Here is a 16050-nt window from a genome sequence, read left to right on the forward strand (position 1 = left end):
TAAAAAGCATATTCTCCGAGATCCCAAGATGAGCGATACCCCTGTCTCCTAAATGTTAGCAATGATACTAACGCTGCTTTGTCTCTGCATGTGTCAGTCAGCACGAGGACTGCTTCATGTTTCCATGTGGAAAGCTACAATTAAAAAATCCCTTCCTCTGCTAATTGTGATGTGTGCTTTATCCATTTTATTTATGAGAGGGTTGCAGTAAGAAACAAAAGCAAGAGCTAATATAAGACTCAACATAAAATCAACATCTGAAATAATGTCTTTTACTCAAAGGTACTTTCTGATCCTCAATCAAAGTGTTTAATTTGGGGTTTTCATTGGGAGTGAGCTTTCAAGGAAAACTCCAAAATCTTGTCAACAGTTGAATTGTGTCAGTTGGAGAAGCCAACATCCTTCAACAGGAGAATCCTGCCCAGTTCTAATCAGCAGTGCTGGAAAAACTATTGGACCCTGCAGAAGTCCCCTTTAATCATTAAAAAGCCATAATCAGCTCTGGACTTGCTGCTGTTTATGTGACTGTGGCCAGCGTTGCTGCTGCTCCCTCAAATGAGCCTGCTGAGAAGAGCCCTTCCTCAATGTGGGGTTGGAATTGCCAGTGGTGCATTCTAGCAGTGATGGAGCAGAGCCAGTGTTTGTAACAGTAATGTCTGCAGAGTTGAGGTTGATTTCCAGCACAAACCATCTCGGGATAACTGAGAAACATTTCACAAATCCCAAATGGAGCTCTCCTTTGGAAGAGAGAGCTGCAGCATGAGTAGAGCCCATTTCTAACCTGTTTGCCCAGTAAAATGCTGCTCTCCACCCTACTCAAAGCAGCAGACTGTTGTGGAAGCAAAATGTGCTGGATGCTGGTCTTCTCCCTTGTTTCCTGCCCTGGGTTCAGAGGGATTCCTCCTAAGCAAGGGCTTGTCCACGTGAATAATGTGTCACAAACAGGCTTCTAATGAATGAGTGGTAATTTTAGGGTTCCTGGCTAATTGCCAGGTAGACACATGATTGACTTTATAGTGAGTACAGCTCACTTCAGCCACTACAACTATCAGCTGGCGTTGCTAACCCAAAGCATTAAGAAGCCATGAGTCAAGCCTCTCAAATCATACCACTGGTTCAAACTGATGAGGTTTTGTATAATGCCTTGTGGGGTTTCATTTGACTGGTGGTTATTCAGGTTCATGGGTTTGTATTTCATTTTCTGCAGCTGTGGGAATTAGAGTTTAACTGTTTTGGTTTTTATAATAGCACCTCTGATCATCACCCTCTGGATTGTCACTTCCAGGTCTGCATTCAAAGGTCTCCATAAAGGTCTTAGAAGTGGCAGAGAGGCTTCTGCCTTCTGGCCTCTCAAAGGTACTCCCAAACTTAAGCATAACTTGTCCTGAAATCTTTAAAGACAAACATCTGGAAGATGCTTGGTTTAGACATTTCCAGGTTATGGGCCTGGCAATTCCTTATCGTGCTGCCTGGGTTCACATGGCATGAGATGGAGATTTCAATCTAGGAAATCATATAATCATGTGAAGATTATATGGCCCAGCGTGAGTATGATCCATGTTAACTGTCCTAATACAGCCTGCCATGCTTGCTTAAAATGGGTGTCAGATGCTGGCACGTTGTGCTCCTGATGAAGGCAATGGGATGAACATGGGTCCTCATGGGGCACAGCCAGCATCTTTGTTAGATAACTTGCTGCATATCTATAAATACGTAATATGTTTTAGATGAGCATCTTTGAGCAATCCATGTTAAGAACATAGAATCATAGAATGGTTTGGGATGGAAGAGACCTTAAATCTCTAGTTGCAAACCAAGCTATTGGCTGGTTTACGGGATTCTCTCTCAGAGCCTGGTTCTGTAAAGCCTTTTGATGCTTTCTCGCTCATACCAAGTTCAACAGAAGCTTTGCCTGAGTGTGGAGTGTGGAAGGGATCCCTTGAGGGGTTTGGAGGTTTTCCTGCGGGTGAGCACATCTGCGTGTGAGTGCAGTGAACACTTTGTGAATTGCACACATCTTTCAGTTCAAGGGGCTCACTGCTTCCAGGAGGATGTCTCTGTAGGCCTGTTCTTGTGTAATATTCCAAGCTCATTGAATTAGGGTTTTGGTGAGCATTGGCTGAGGAACAGCAAGGGCTGACACCTGTAGGAGAACATCATGTGATATAATAGGTATTGTGATGTCCCTCCTAAAAGGGATTCTTTGCTTTCCTCACAGGTCTTCCTTTTCCCCAGCTTTTATCCACTTCGATACTCAGGAAGGCGTTCTGCCTGCAAGGCAGTTTTTACAGTAGATATGGTACTAATGCAGGGCAGAATGGAAGGCCACAGCATTATTGTCTCTTTTTGTTGCTGTTTAAATAAAAGGGATTTTCTTTCCAGGAAGTGTCATTACTTCATAGTTATGAAAAGCTGAACAGTGTCAGGATGAGTCTTCCCTGCAGTCCCTGTTGTGCACCTCTGCACAAGGTGGGGAGCCTACATAAACTAAATGAAGCTCCAAGCTCTCTTTCTAGTCTGAAGGAGGCAAAGGAGAAAGTTCTTAATTCCTGCTGCCTGTGACCTATTGGTAAAATGCCAATTGCTGAGGAGTCCCAGACACGCTTTGGGAACCTTTCTGCTAACCAAAGGTGTATTCCAGGCCTCCCCAGGTGTGAGCGCAGTATAAAACTGATGCTGACGAGATATTCATGCCAGCTCCTGGCCTTTCATCTGGAGCTGGTAAGGAATCTCCTTTGAAAAGTTTTTTAACCAGAAGAAAGAAAGTCTCTCCCAAGGATCAGTGCCACCACAGGGAAAGGAAATGGCTCATAAAACAAGACATCTCACATCTCCATCTCTTTCATCCCCTACCAGCTCTACTGTACTTCAGCACCCAAAGTATCCTTGAGCGCAGCATGTACTATCTTGTATTCGCCTTCTGTAGATACTGTAGCATGCAAGAAGAGCTTCAAGGGCTTTAGGCTGAAGTCAAGGTAGGGGTTAGGTGGTGGATTTCATACCCCAAACCCACTGCAGTGGGTAGTCTCTGTTTTGCTAGGAGGACTGAGAACAGCAACAGATGGACATTTTGGGGTCAAAGCTTTTTACATGGAAATGGGAATGCTTTTTCTCAAGACAACTCTGTGAAAACTCAAATCCCATCAAAATACATTGCTTTTCTGAGAACAAAGCATCAGATTGTTTCCTAGGTCTGTCTTACTTGGCTTTTCTTTCTCCTTTTGCCCAAAATATTATCAGCAGGATAATACTGCATTTAAAAACATAGGAAATATTGATGTTTCTTTAATCCTTTTGGTAGAAAATATTTCTCACTTTCCCTCTAGCTGTGATCAGAATCTCCCCTGCACCTCTCAGGTGTTGCCTGTATCTAATCCAAACGGGCACAAGGAGACACTCGAGGCTGTCACATCGGCAGATGGAGCTGAGAACGAATGCCTGCAACAAGCTCAAGTGCAAGTGTTGGGGGAAGGGAGTAAAACTTCGTTTTAAGCTGTTTGGGAGAGGCACTGTCATTATGTTCTGTATGCATTAAATGCAAACACAGAACAGGTTGGTCTGTGGCTGGGGCTTTTAAGGTGTGACAGCAGTACAACTGAAATAATAATATCAAGTAATCTCAGCTGGTCATTAACCCGGCAGTAAATGCCTGTTTCATTCACCAGGTAGGAGCGCTCAGGGACCTCAGCTAAAATTGGCACCTTATTGTGCTAAGCACACACAGACACCTAATTAAAGACAGTCCCTTTCAATGAAGTGAGTTTTTTGGTATAGATGGGGCAAGATAAAGGATGGGAGTAAGAAAGCACAATTACCCCTTTCAGAGGTGTGGAGCTCTGATCACATGGACTCTGCCTTGCTATCCTGGAGACATGCAGTGGGTTAGTAGGGTTTGACACCCTAGCCTGTGCTTCAGACTCTCCTCCCTCTGCAGAAGGATGCATCCAGCTTCTTGTTGCCGAAATAGAAACCTCAATTTAGGTTTTAATCTTGTTCCTCTTTAAGAAAGAAGCCATCTCCCTGACCATTTTTGGTTTCTCTCATCCTCTCGGAGCGTTAGTCATCATTTCAAATACACACAATGATTAAAATGAGTCTGATCATGTTCAAGTACAGTGTTTCAGGGAGGCTACTTGGTATGACTTGCATGAGGACACGAAATGCCAGAAGGACCAGTGCAATCAACAGCAACCTTGTGTGCCAGAGAGTGGGTGGGGTCATGTGCCGTATACAAGGGATTCATAAATGTTTACTATCATTTGCTGCCTGATTGTATTTGACCTCTGTGGGTTGGCACACGGGCTCATTTATTGCCTCCGTGCTATCTTAATGACGAAGGACACAGCTGAGAGCTTTTTGAAATGAAAAGTGACTTCTTTTCCTCAATCACTTCAGCGCAGAGGCTCAAGCACATACCCGATTGGGTTTTTCTAGTGAGGGAATATATGGTTCATATAAGCCTGTTGCCCTTGTTTGTGGTTCTCCCAGCTGCTGGACTCTGGGTATGTGCAGCTGTAGGTACTCCACGCTGGCTCAGATGAATATGTTTACCAGGACTTTGCAACCTTTTCTTTCTCCCACTGCTGGTCCTGCTTATAAAACTTGGCTCTTCCTGGTCTCAGCTGGAAGGCAAAAGGAGGAAAGCCTCAGAAAGGTTGCTCCGAGTGTTTTCCTAGCCCAGCTGGATGCAGGTATTATTGGAGACCTCAGAAGAAGGATTTTTCCAACAGAATTTTCACCTTGGTTTTGTGGACTAAAGGATACAAACAAGTTTTAAATGAGGATCCAAACTTACGTTCCCTTAGCCAAGCTCAGACACTGAAGCTTTTGATGCAGCCCTGCTAGCTCCTACATTGTTGAACCCCATTGAATGTGTGACACTAAGCAGTTGTGTAGCAGGAATTCACAGGTGCTTGGACTTCCTTTTTCCATAATTCTCATTTTCAAACTGTGTCTGAATAATGGGGTCGGACGTCAGAAGATGGTTTTCTGTCAGCTGTAGCCCTGCCTCGGCCTTTGTGAATGTAGGCAGTGATTATGAGAAGCAGTTTCCAAGCTGTGGGACTTGTGACTTCCTCAAAGGCTCTGTCTTTCAGAGGACTTTTCAGTGCAGCCCTTAAAAACTGGAGTCCAAATTGCTCTTGCCTTTCTCTTACTTACCACTGCACTTCTGTGTACAGGTAAGGTACTAAACCATGTCTGTGGATCTGGATTTGCAGATGCTCTAGCTGTGCTGGGGCGTAGTTGCAGATTTAGATACTTACAGGCTTAATTCTAATTTCACATTAGTTATGCTCACACGTAACTCAGCTGCAGCTGGTGGCGGTTTTCCCTCATGTCAGATAGCAGCGCAGTGATTTTCAGCATGTGGTTTCTGGGCCCCAAGCATCCTCCACAGGATCTGGGACAAGGAAAACACCCTGTAAAGCAAATCTAAAGAGGTTTGCATCTCTTCTCTAAGTGGAAACAAGCAGTAAACTCTGAACTTAAGAAAGGTGGTAATTCAGATTCTGTAAACTTCCATGATAGCTCATCTCATGCTCATTCCAGGATTTTAAATACACAATGCAAATAGCAACTTCATATGAAAGTGTGTTTTCTCTCCCTTTGACAGATCACTTGCTGAGAAAGCAGCTAAAATCAATTCCAGCTATCCCATTCCCAAGTCTGTCTTCTCCTCCAGAGCATGGGGAGGAAAGGGGAACACTGAAACATCACAGCATATATGAGCTACTAACAAAACTATGGGTGCTCTGGAGCAAACCAGGCAGGCTGCAGGCAGGGAGGACCTTCAGCACATCCTTCCAGTCCCTTCGCTTCTCACACTGAATACTTCTGACAATTCAGCAGGGAGAGAGGAACGGTCCCCTGGTCACCAACTGTGCACCTACCTTGGAACTGGGAGGTGTGATTGCAGTGCAGATAATCAAACAACAACCAGCTTTAATCTTCCCAGGGCTCAGGGCAGGCTGGACGAGCCTGCCTGGGATGCGGCATGCATATTCAAGAGCTGGTGCCTGAACATTGTTTCTCCACTGCTTAAGGTATCCAAAGCAGCTAGATTGAAACTGGTCAGTGTGTTGCTGTCCTGCTTTCGGCTGCAAGGTGGACGAAGGTGGTGTAAGTTCACTTGAGCAATAGGTGTTCTCCATCCTGAATTACAATGGGGATGCTCCCAGTTGCACACAAACCTCAGATGCCATTGCTGTCACTGCTGGGCAGACAGGTTGCTAACCCAACGCTAGTTCCTGCAGGACCTTCAGCCTGAATGTGCAGGACCTCTCTCTGTACAGGCAGATGGATCTGACAGTGGCATGACTTCTTCATGGCCCCAAGGCCAAAATGATCTGGAAACTTAGGCCAAATTGCCAGTCCAGACCCATAATACCAAGTCGTTTTCCCTAGATCATTAATTCATAGCTGGGATCTGGTTATAGCCCTGTGTTACAAAAGGGCATGAAATACAGAGGACTTGATCATGGAGAAAAGCAAAGCAGGGGAAGGGTGAAAAACATCTGAAACTTGAGACAACAAAGGAGAGAAGTCTGAAGTGTTAAGATGTAAATACAGATGATGTGTACACAGATACGCCTGGAACAGGGAACTGTGTCTGTGATTGCACAGTACCAGAGGGAGAACATAGTCATAAAGAACACGAAGCTTTCAAACAAGCCCCTGTAACAAGTCAGAACTAACCCTTGGAGTGAGATTGGAGGGAAATCAGCATTGTAGAAACCTAGAGAGCCAGCTAGTAAAGGGTTGTGTAATTAAACCTCGACTCCAGTGGCAGCAGAGTCCTGCATGAAATCATGACTCCACTGATATCAGTGGCAAAAATCCCAGTGATGTCAGTGGAGCAGCTCCTGGCATTCACCCACAGCAATCTCTTCTGGTTCTGCTCATGAGCTGTGCGGCTGTACATGGTACTGTAATCATTATGAGGAGCAAAGGCTCTTCTTGAAAACCTCTTTCAGAAACCTCACTGCTTTTTGTTAGGTGCCTTTCTTTGGGAAGTGCCTCTGTCACGTCAAAACATACAGCTCCCGAAAAGCAGTGAGGTTTCCATCCAGGATAACATAATTCATCTCCAGAACCTAACCTGTATAGCCAAAGGGAAGCACGATTTCCTTTCCAATGGGATGCCAGAGACACCATCTGAAATCACAATCCTAAGGGGTTGGCTGGAGTGCTGCAGTGATGTTTTACCTCCCCATCACATCTTTCAACACAAAACCCCATTTTGTGCTGTTTTGTGAGCAATGCAGAAGCTGAACTCGGAGGCCTGCTTGGACAAAACCCTGTTTGTCCAGCTGCTACGCAGGGAAAATCAGCTGCTTCCCAGGATAAGCCAGCATCTCGCTGCCTCTCAGAAGGTGCATTGTCACTTCTCCAAGGGTAACAGCACCCCAGGCTGAGTCCCTGGATGCAGGAATCGGCCCCGGGACGAGCTGTTGTAGTCAGTAGAGGGGGACAGAGAGCCGCAGTGGGAGCCGAGCCCGCCCTGGGCTTTGCAGCTTTGTTCGGAGCTGTGGAAGAAATGGCATTTTCGTTCTGTGTTTGTACAGTGAGTGATGTGCTGCAGCGCTGGTCTGGGAGCAGAGACCCTGCAGGCGTTGCTAATACAGATGGAGAATAATAGTCCAACAAAGGAGCATTGTCAGATAAATCCAACTTAAAATAAAGGCTGGTTTTGCAAAGCAAATCCAAAGCCGCAAGAGGCAAAGACTCTCTTCATTTTATCAGCTGCTAAAAGGAAGATGCTTAAGGGCCTGTCTCTAAAAGGCAAAACATGTGCTCATTTAATTGCATCTTTTCTGGCAAGGGGAGAGTGCATCATTATTATTATTATTATTATTATTATTATTATTATTTATTAGTAGTAGTATTGTTAGACATATTAGAAAGAGCTGCGTGCTCTAATATCCTTCATCACAACCACATTGATTAGCACTGAGAATGTAGTATAATATTAACACGAGGCACATAGGACTCGTTTGGCCTGTCCTGTTTGTTACTTAATTAGGCATGTATAAAGTAAGAGGCACAGCACCTGTAGAGGTTCCCAGCACCTCCTGTGTGAAGCTGGGGCAGGAGCTGCAGTGGATGGGAGCAGTAACCAAATCCTGCAAGCATGTTTACATTTTGAACTTCCCAAATCTTCCCAAGTGGAATGCAGGGTCCGGTTTCAGCCAAGGAACTGTTAGCAGTGAGTGAGAGTTAATGGATCAATCTGCTGTCTCTTGTCAGTGCTTTTACTGTTGACTTCTGGAATGTGTTTGATGAAAAGAAAGCAACTTCTTGAGACAGAAGATACAGATGTAGCATGTTAAGGTTGGGACCTACATGAACAATAAAGCAATGTTATCAGTGTTTCGCTTCCCCAGTGCTGCTTGCCAAAACTGACAAAGGAATAGCAGCAAAGCAGTTCTTTTTTTAACTTAACCATAACTGCACATTAACCATTTGCTCTGATTCTTTGGGGGGGACACAGTTGTAGCGGTGTTAGAAGTGAAAGATGGCAGATACATAAACGTGAGCATGCTGCACAGCACCCTGCTGCCTTTCTGTGGCTGGTGGAAGCTGCTTTGCAAAAAGCTGAATTAAAATGGAATTTGAGGGATCATTCACTCAAACCAAGCCTGCTGGCTCGGGGTGCTTTATGTGCTGCCCACCAGCACAGTGCCTGGTTACCATGTGAATTTCATGGGATGCACTCATTCTTGGACTCTTCATTAGGGACTGTAGTGACAGGACAAGGGGTAATGGGTTAAAACTTAAACAGGGGAAGTTTAGATTGGATATAAGGAAGAAATTCTTTACTGTAAGGGTGGTGAGGCACTGGAATGGGTTGTCCAGGGAAGCTGTGAATCCCCGGCGGTGTTCAAGGCCAGGTTGGACAGAGACTTGGGTGACATGGTTTAGTGTGAGGTGTCCCTGCACATGGCAGGGGGTTGTAACTGAATGATCTTAAGGTCCTTTCCAACCCAAACCATTCTGTGATTCTATGATTCTCCCTGTATCCCAACAAGGCAAGCTGCTACCCAGACTGCAGCATCATTTTGAGGCACGTGGGCTGAAGCCACGTGGCAGAGCACAGTTCTGTATGGAGATACCCATGCTAGCTGGGAATGCTGTGGTGAGAGCTCTTCACAACCAGATTATATTCCACTCTTGGCTGAAGAGTAGACCAGCACCGGGATATTGCTCTTCCACTGGAGCCAGGCTGTTAAGAGTTACTCTGAGGTGCCCACTTGGTACTATGGATACCCTTGTGCTGTGTAGACATAACCATAGAGGCTAAAACTCCATCGAGGTATTTAGGCTTTTAACTCTCACTGAAATGAACAGGAGTTAAAAGCCTAAATACCTTTGGGGATTTGGGCCTAAGTGGCTTACAGAAAGCCTGTGGCACAGCAGAGACTCAGGTATTTTGACTCAGAGGCTAGTGCCTCCGATCTGAAATCATTCTTCCTCCCTACATCTGGTAGCAGTTTGCATTCACATTTCCCAGCTCGGGCCATCAAAAATATGCCCATGCTTAGGACAGGAGGTGAAGAATAATTTAGGTAATTGAAACTACAGCAGGAATGTGGTTCTGTCAGAGGGCTGTTGCCTGACCTGGAATTTAACCAGACAAGTAGGGATTGGGGAAACAGCACGCCAGCTCTCGCCTTTCAGGTGCACTGAAGGCAGTGAGTTTCTCTGCTACAAGGGGGATAAATAGTTGAGCTTATGTGTCTGCTGAAAAGGAGCCCATATTGCTAAGAATGAAAGCAGGAGCCTTGCCAAACACTTGCCTTGTTATCCTCATGACTGTTTATCGGTTATAACCAGAGCTGAGCCAATAATTCTTAATGGGTAATTCATCTGATGCATATCTCCCCCTTCCACTGTGTTTGAATGGTGGATGAACCAGCCATTTCTTACAAATATTTATTTACTAGTCACAATTATTTGTTTAATCCTGTGAATAATTCCTGGCTTGTGGAATGTTTTCAGGCAGTAGCTGATGCCCAGGCTCTTTTCATTGGGCAGAGGAGTAAATGTCACCTTTTTCTGATTACGCCAGTGTTAACTGAGGATAACTTGAAGTCAAAAGGCTGGATCCTCCACTGATGTCATTTGGCTTAGCTCCATGTATTTGCAGTCGATTTCAAACGGCCAGTGTTAATTCACACCAACTTACTCGATGGTCCTGAAAAGAAGGATTGTAAGTAGGAAGAATGACTCTCACACCATATTGTCCCAGGACTGGCTAAGTGTACTGCATTTACAGCCACCTCTCTTCATTAAAATCATCCTAGGTTTCGATTCACAAGTTACCTTCAAAAACATCCTCCAGTATTGATATCTGAGTTGCTTTTCAATGAGTAGCTTTGCAGTAAATTGTGCTTGTGTGATTGTACACACAAAGTGCCAAGTTTTGCAGAGACGGTCCAGGTTCAGCTGTAGTTGTAGGGCAGGGGGGAAACTGCTTCGAGGACAAATGTGTGGCTTGTGTTGAGGTGAACCTGAAAAACTTCCTTGTTCAGCGTGCAGGACTTTTCAGTTCCAGTCTTACCATTACAAAATCTTCCCTTATATAAGTCTCACTGACGTCAGTGCAGCTTTGCCACTTGTATTTGCCTTATCAGATTTCCAGTCCTTAAAGCTATTTTAGAAGACGTTTTTAACAGCACTCTCTGTGGTGCCCAGCTAATGATGGGAAAAAGTAGAGCAGGGGATTGTGTTGGATTGTGTCTCTGCGATTCTTGCATCTGTGGTCTCTAAGGGTTCTAAGTCAGAAGGATTTTGTTGTAATACCTCATGCCTCGATTGTATCCTGATCTGTCCCTCCCAGTTCCCTTCATTACAATAGCAAATTATACCTGGTGATACCACCAAGAGAACCAGGAAGGGATTAAAGGCTTGGTCCCTAAAAGTAGATTTCTAGGTCCAGATTTCCAGAGCAGCACTTGAGTCTGGCAGTCAATATTGCTGCAAACTCCCTACCTGAATCCCTGCATATGTGTTCTTCTTTAGTATTTCTTCTTCTGCTCCCAAGGAACAAGGGATGGGACAAGAGGAAACAGCCTCAAGCTGCACCAGGGCAGGTTTAGATGGAGCTGAGGAACAATTCCTTCCCCAGAGGGTGCTCAGGCATTGGAACAGGCTGCCCAGGGCAGGGCTGCAGTCACCATCCCTGCAAGTGTTCACACACCGTGGAGACGAGGCCTCAGTGCCATGGGTTAGTGGTGGCCTTGGCAGTGCTGGGGTAAGGGTTGGACTTGATGAGCTTCAAGGTCTTTTCCAACCCCGCTGATTCTATGACTCTGTGCTGCCATTCAGATTGCCATCGTAACGTGGCTGTGGTCCAGGCCACAGGATCTTTGTGTTATTAGCAAACTGCTTCATGGGAAGAAGTCTTGTGCTTTTCTTCCTTCTCTTTCATCCTTGCTTTTTGGTACTTCTGCTCCACCAATGAGATGGCTCCTAGAAGTACTAAAGCATCAAGAAAAAAATCACATTGCTTTGGCTGGAGTAGCATAACCAATTTGAATGTTAACGAAGCTCCTCAGACTGAATGTCCAGGTGCGTATCATTGCTCACTACACGTCATTTACTAATGAGTGGATCCAGACAAACAAACTGTGGATCCAGCATGCCCTCTGGCTGCCTATAAAACCGAGGAGAGATAATGAAGTGATGTGAATCAGGGCCTTTCTGTAGCAGTGAGGCATGAAAAAACTGGAACATACAACAGCTTCTGCTGTCAGGTACCAAATATTACCCTAACATTGGTTCTATAACCAACCATGGGGGCAAATGGGCTTCACCAACGTTATTAGATGAGCACAGTAATATTGGTCATGTCTCAGGTTTCACATTTTTGGATGTCAAAGGAAGTTTCCATTGTGAAATTCGCATAGATTTGGGTTTTGGATGCGCAAAGGTAAGCGTGGTTCTCCAAAAGGTGCAGCCACTGACCTTTCTTTAATTACAAGCAAATGCAGGGGGTTGATGGATATTGCCATCCTGTTGGGCTCTTCTATTGAGTGAACATTGCTGAGCAGCCTCCCAAAAAACAGTGGTGTCTTTGTGCTGCAGGCTGCAGCTCGCTAGGAACACACCTGATTACACCAAGCTCTTTTTAAGCAGAGCCCTGCACAGTGTCAGAGGAAAATATTTTATTGTATGTGTAGGGAAGAGCAGATGCATAGAAGAAAGGTCAAAGAAGAAGAGAAGCAATTGACCTGCTAAAACAGAGCATCTTTGGGGATTTCTTAGCAGAAAACCTCTTTGTCTTCCAGTCACTGTGATAGTGCAAGCTTCAATCAGGAAGAACTGCAGTGACCTGAAATATATGGTACCCTTTTGTATAAAGTCCTTGCAGCCAGTTCAAAGGCTGTAGTTCTTCTTCAGCCATGTACTGTCATTACAACTGTTTCCTGGACTGTGATTCAGGGCTCAGCCCTGCAAACACTTGGTTTCCCATTTGTATTTATATTTGTATGACTCTCTCTTCCTGAAGCACAGTCCTCAGAGACACAGGCTTGTACAATTGTCCTTACTGACAGAGGGAGTGCTGGAGATGAAGAGCACACGCACACCGCACAGGGGAGCTGGCTGCCCGTGCGTTGGTACAGCCACACAGAGCCCTGCCGTCAGGGGACACGTGTGTCACCCAGGGCAGAACTGCATCAGGGTTGTGTTATGCTGCTTCAGCAGGACAAAATAGCTTGGGTGTAGCATCACACTGGCTTGGTTGTATTGCTGCAACGCTGCTTCTATAGTGACCTCAGGAGATGCTTGCACAGGAATCTCTGAAGCTCTGGGTGGTCTGCAGTATGTGTGTACCTGTGGACACTTGCCCATGCCCTCTAAAGGTGGGACTGGTATTAGCATTTTATTTGAGGTCAACCATGTGCTTCTGAAATGAGTTTCCCAGTGATCCCCACTTAACTGCACATTCATGTCATGGAGGGCATGAGTAGGATTCCTCTGGGATGGCACTGAGCTGGTGGATGTGCTTCAGGACTGCATCTGTAGTGGGACAGCTCGTGCTGGTTGCTACTGCTGCTACACTGCAGCTGGTCTGAAGTAAAGCACGTACAGAATGGAGAGGCACAGTGGGGATGTCAAGTCCTGGGCACCAGTTTTTCTCTCTATGTATCCACTCCTCTTATTTTTCACTGTTTTCTATTATAGATGTGGTCAGAGATGCCTCAAGTCCTATCTCAGTACATTGACCCTTCATCCCCTCCCTGGGCTGGACCATTCAGGCCATTTTCAATATGAAGGTAAGACTTTGGGAAATCAGGTTGACTTTGATAAGACTTTCTGTATGTGCACAGTGATTCCTGTATGTGAATTCCTTGCTGAACGGGGACTAGTGGGTCAGAGCGGGCAGCAGAAAGCCCAGACCTCTTATACAGCTGCAAAGTTATAAGGTATTTAAGGGGCAAAGGGTGAACTTCTTTTTTTCTCCCCTTGTTGTATGGTATCTGATCACATCTCGTGATAGTCCCCTTACCCTTACTTACACTCATATAATTACCAAACACTGCTCTTTCGTGCTGCCTCTGGAGACTGACACTGTTGAAGCATGTAGTTGAAGTCTCCTATTGACCCTCTGGGGGAAAGATAGGAAGAAACACTGAAATTAAACGTAGGTGGGGTAGCAATGATAATTATGTTGGATCATAACTTCCACTGATCTAATTAATGCCACCTAAGTTGTGGCTTGTGCAACTGCCTTGATTTATTGGTTATATTCACAGTTCACAGAATGACGTTTCTGAAGGCCCGTGGCTCTGATACATGGAGCGATAGAAGCTGTATTTCGTGAACATCACATTGTATAGTTACAGGATGTGTAACAGTTTGAATGCTGCCTGCTCTGTGACGCTCTTTAGAGGCACTGTAAGTTGGTGATCCAGGTAGGATTCAATAATGTAGGCTGTACAGCCCAATTAATTTGTTTCCAGCCCAAATCCCTTCATGCTGCTCTTAAACTGATGTTTTCCTGTTGAATCTCGTATAACGAGCTCTAGGTGTTCCCAGCATTAAGTGACAGTAAAAGATGACTCTCACCTAAGCTCCGGTTTATGTATTTGTTTTATTACTCAGGATATGTCTGGATTTTACAGCTGAGTATGTTAGGAATTTAGTTACAAGTTGAAACCGCTTTATAATGCGTGGCTATAAAGATCAAAGGTTGCAAAACCAACATTGGAGAGCCAGGTCCTGCTCTTCCAAGGCTCATCAATCACGACTTAGTTCTGGCCCATCTCACATAATTTTCCACCATGTGCTGTCATTGGGACAAATGTTTACCCATAGCAGTAGACCAGAGACTCCCACAACTCTTAGGCTAAGTGTTGCTGTTCCTTGACAGCACTTCTCTGTTTCTATTTACCTGCTATCTCTTTTTCTGCCTCAGTTTTCTCTCCTTTATCTCACAGTTGATAATTTGAGGTATGTGGTTCCTGCTCATGGCACGCTGGGAGTTCTCCTTCGTTCCAGGAGGACAAAAATCAAGATCAATATAAGATCAAGATCTTCCTTGTTTTCCCCATTGGAACTTGCTGAAGTTTTGCCAGCCCGTGAAGCAGGATTAAGGCAGGAGAAACCAATATAAAGGCTTTATCCAGCGAGTCTGATCATATACTTGTATCAGGTCACTAGTGGAAGAGTTGAGGTGAACAAGACTCTTTCTGCACTGCTGCCATCAGTGTGCTCAGTAGCACTGGGCATTACTTTTGGTTGCCCATCATTGTTTCTCCTTCTGTTGTGAGCCCCTCAAGTAAGGGGCAGTCTTATGAAGAATGGGGGACCCACAAGCCACGGTATTAAGAGGCCTCTTGATGCCTCTGTAGTAGGGAAAATGATGCAGTTCATCATCCCAGCTTTGCCTGGGAAAACTGGAACTCCTGTTACGAGTTTTCTTATGCAAGATTCCTTGGTGGGAGATAAAAGAACAACTGGTAGGCACAGGCAAGTCTGGGGGCCTTTTAGGTGTTCCTAAATGACCTTTTAATTCATTTATTTCAAAAACTAAAGGGAATTTAAAAGTAAAACAACTTTTTGAGTGGAGAAATTCAGACTTTTCTCCAGCAATATCTAAATTAAATATCTAAATAAAAATGAGCATCTGTACAACAGAGCTCACATCAAAATGTAACACCCATTAACTTTAGGTTTAGTTTTGCCTACTTTGGTGACAGAGATTGAGAAAGCCAGCAGCACAAAATGCGTTCTAGTATATTTGAGACCTGACAGTTTTCCCTCCTTCTGTTCCTGAATGAACTGCTTGTGGAACTCCAAGGAGCAGATTGAGTTTCTGGTCAGTTGTCATGTAAGGTACGGGGTTAGAAATGAGAATTAATGTGAACGGCTGCTCGAATAACTCATTTGTTTCCTTTCTGAAATGCCTGTTCCTGTAGATCCAGCTTCCCTTTTCTCCCCCCATGCTGCCCATTGCTTGTCAGGACTGCTGGGAAGAGTAATGATTGATGGAATTTGCTTGGTAGTGTGGCTGTCACCGCTGCGGCTGAAGGGTCAGATGCATCTGTAACAGTGAAAATCCAGATTTCAGAAGCCATCGTTGAGTCCAGGTACTTGTTTTTTTCCACTGTCTGGTCTTTGGATATGTGAAAGAAGCTCTGAGCATTGAGCTTTAATCTTGTCAGATGCCTGAGAAAGGAGTCGCAGGTAGGACTGTTTCCTGTTCTACTTTGTGCCTTTGAGGGGGCAAGAAAGATGCATCAAAAGGGAAAGCAGCAAAAACTGGGAACAGGGAAGCAGGGCTGCATTCTCATCCTGAGGAAGCATTTTTATGCAAACGCATGTAACAGTTACCATAAAGCTCATGTTATGTTGCCTTTGCCTTTTGTAACAGTCCGGGTGTGACAGGATTTCAACTTTTCATGGCATGCCAAAAATGTTTCTTAACATCAAGTTACTTTGCCTAGCGAATCTCATTATGTACATTACTCACAGGGGCTCCATTTTGTCCTGTGCTTTGTCTTATTAATGTACTTACTGCTAGCAGGAGCTGGGGCCAGTGTT

General features: G+C 44.9%; 1 protein-coding gene across 1 annotated transcript in view; it reads left to right on the forward strand.

Moving 5' to 3' along the window:
• Nucleotides 1-16050, forward strand: part of BMP2 (bone morphogenetic protein 2) — a 250350-nt gene that overhangs the window by 178507 nt on the left and 55793 nt on the right. Inside the window, exon 4 of the mRNA XM_062610140.1 lies at nucleotides 13189-13280. The gene's annotated coding sequence lies outside the window, so the exon portion shown is untranslated. The remainder of the gene's footprint in view (nucleotides 1-13188; nucleotides 13281-16050) is intronic.

The sequence above is a fragment of the Pezoporus occidentalis genome, unplaced genomic scaffold (assembly GCF_034315485.1).
Source record: "Pezoporus occidentalis ecotype Australia unplaced genomic scaffold, CSIRO_AGI_Poc_V1 ctg10, whole genome shotgun sequence".
Taxonomy (NCBI): domain Eukaryota; kingdom Metazoa; phylum Chordata; class Aves; order Psittaciformes; family Psittacidae; genus Pezoporus; species Pezoporus occidentalis.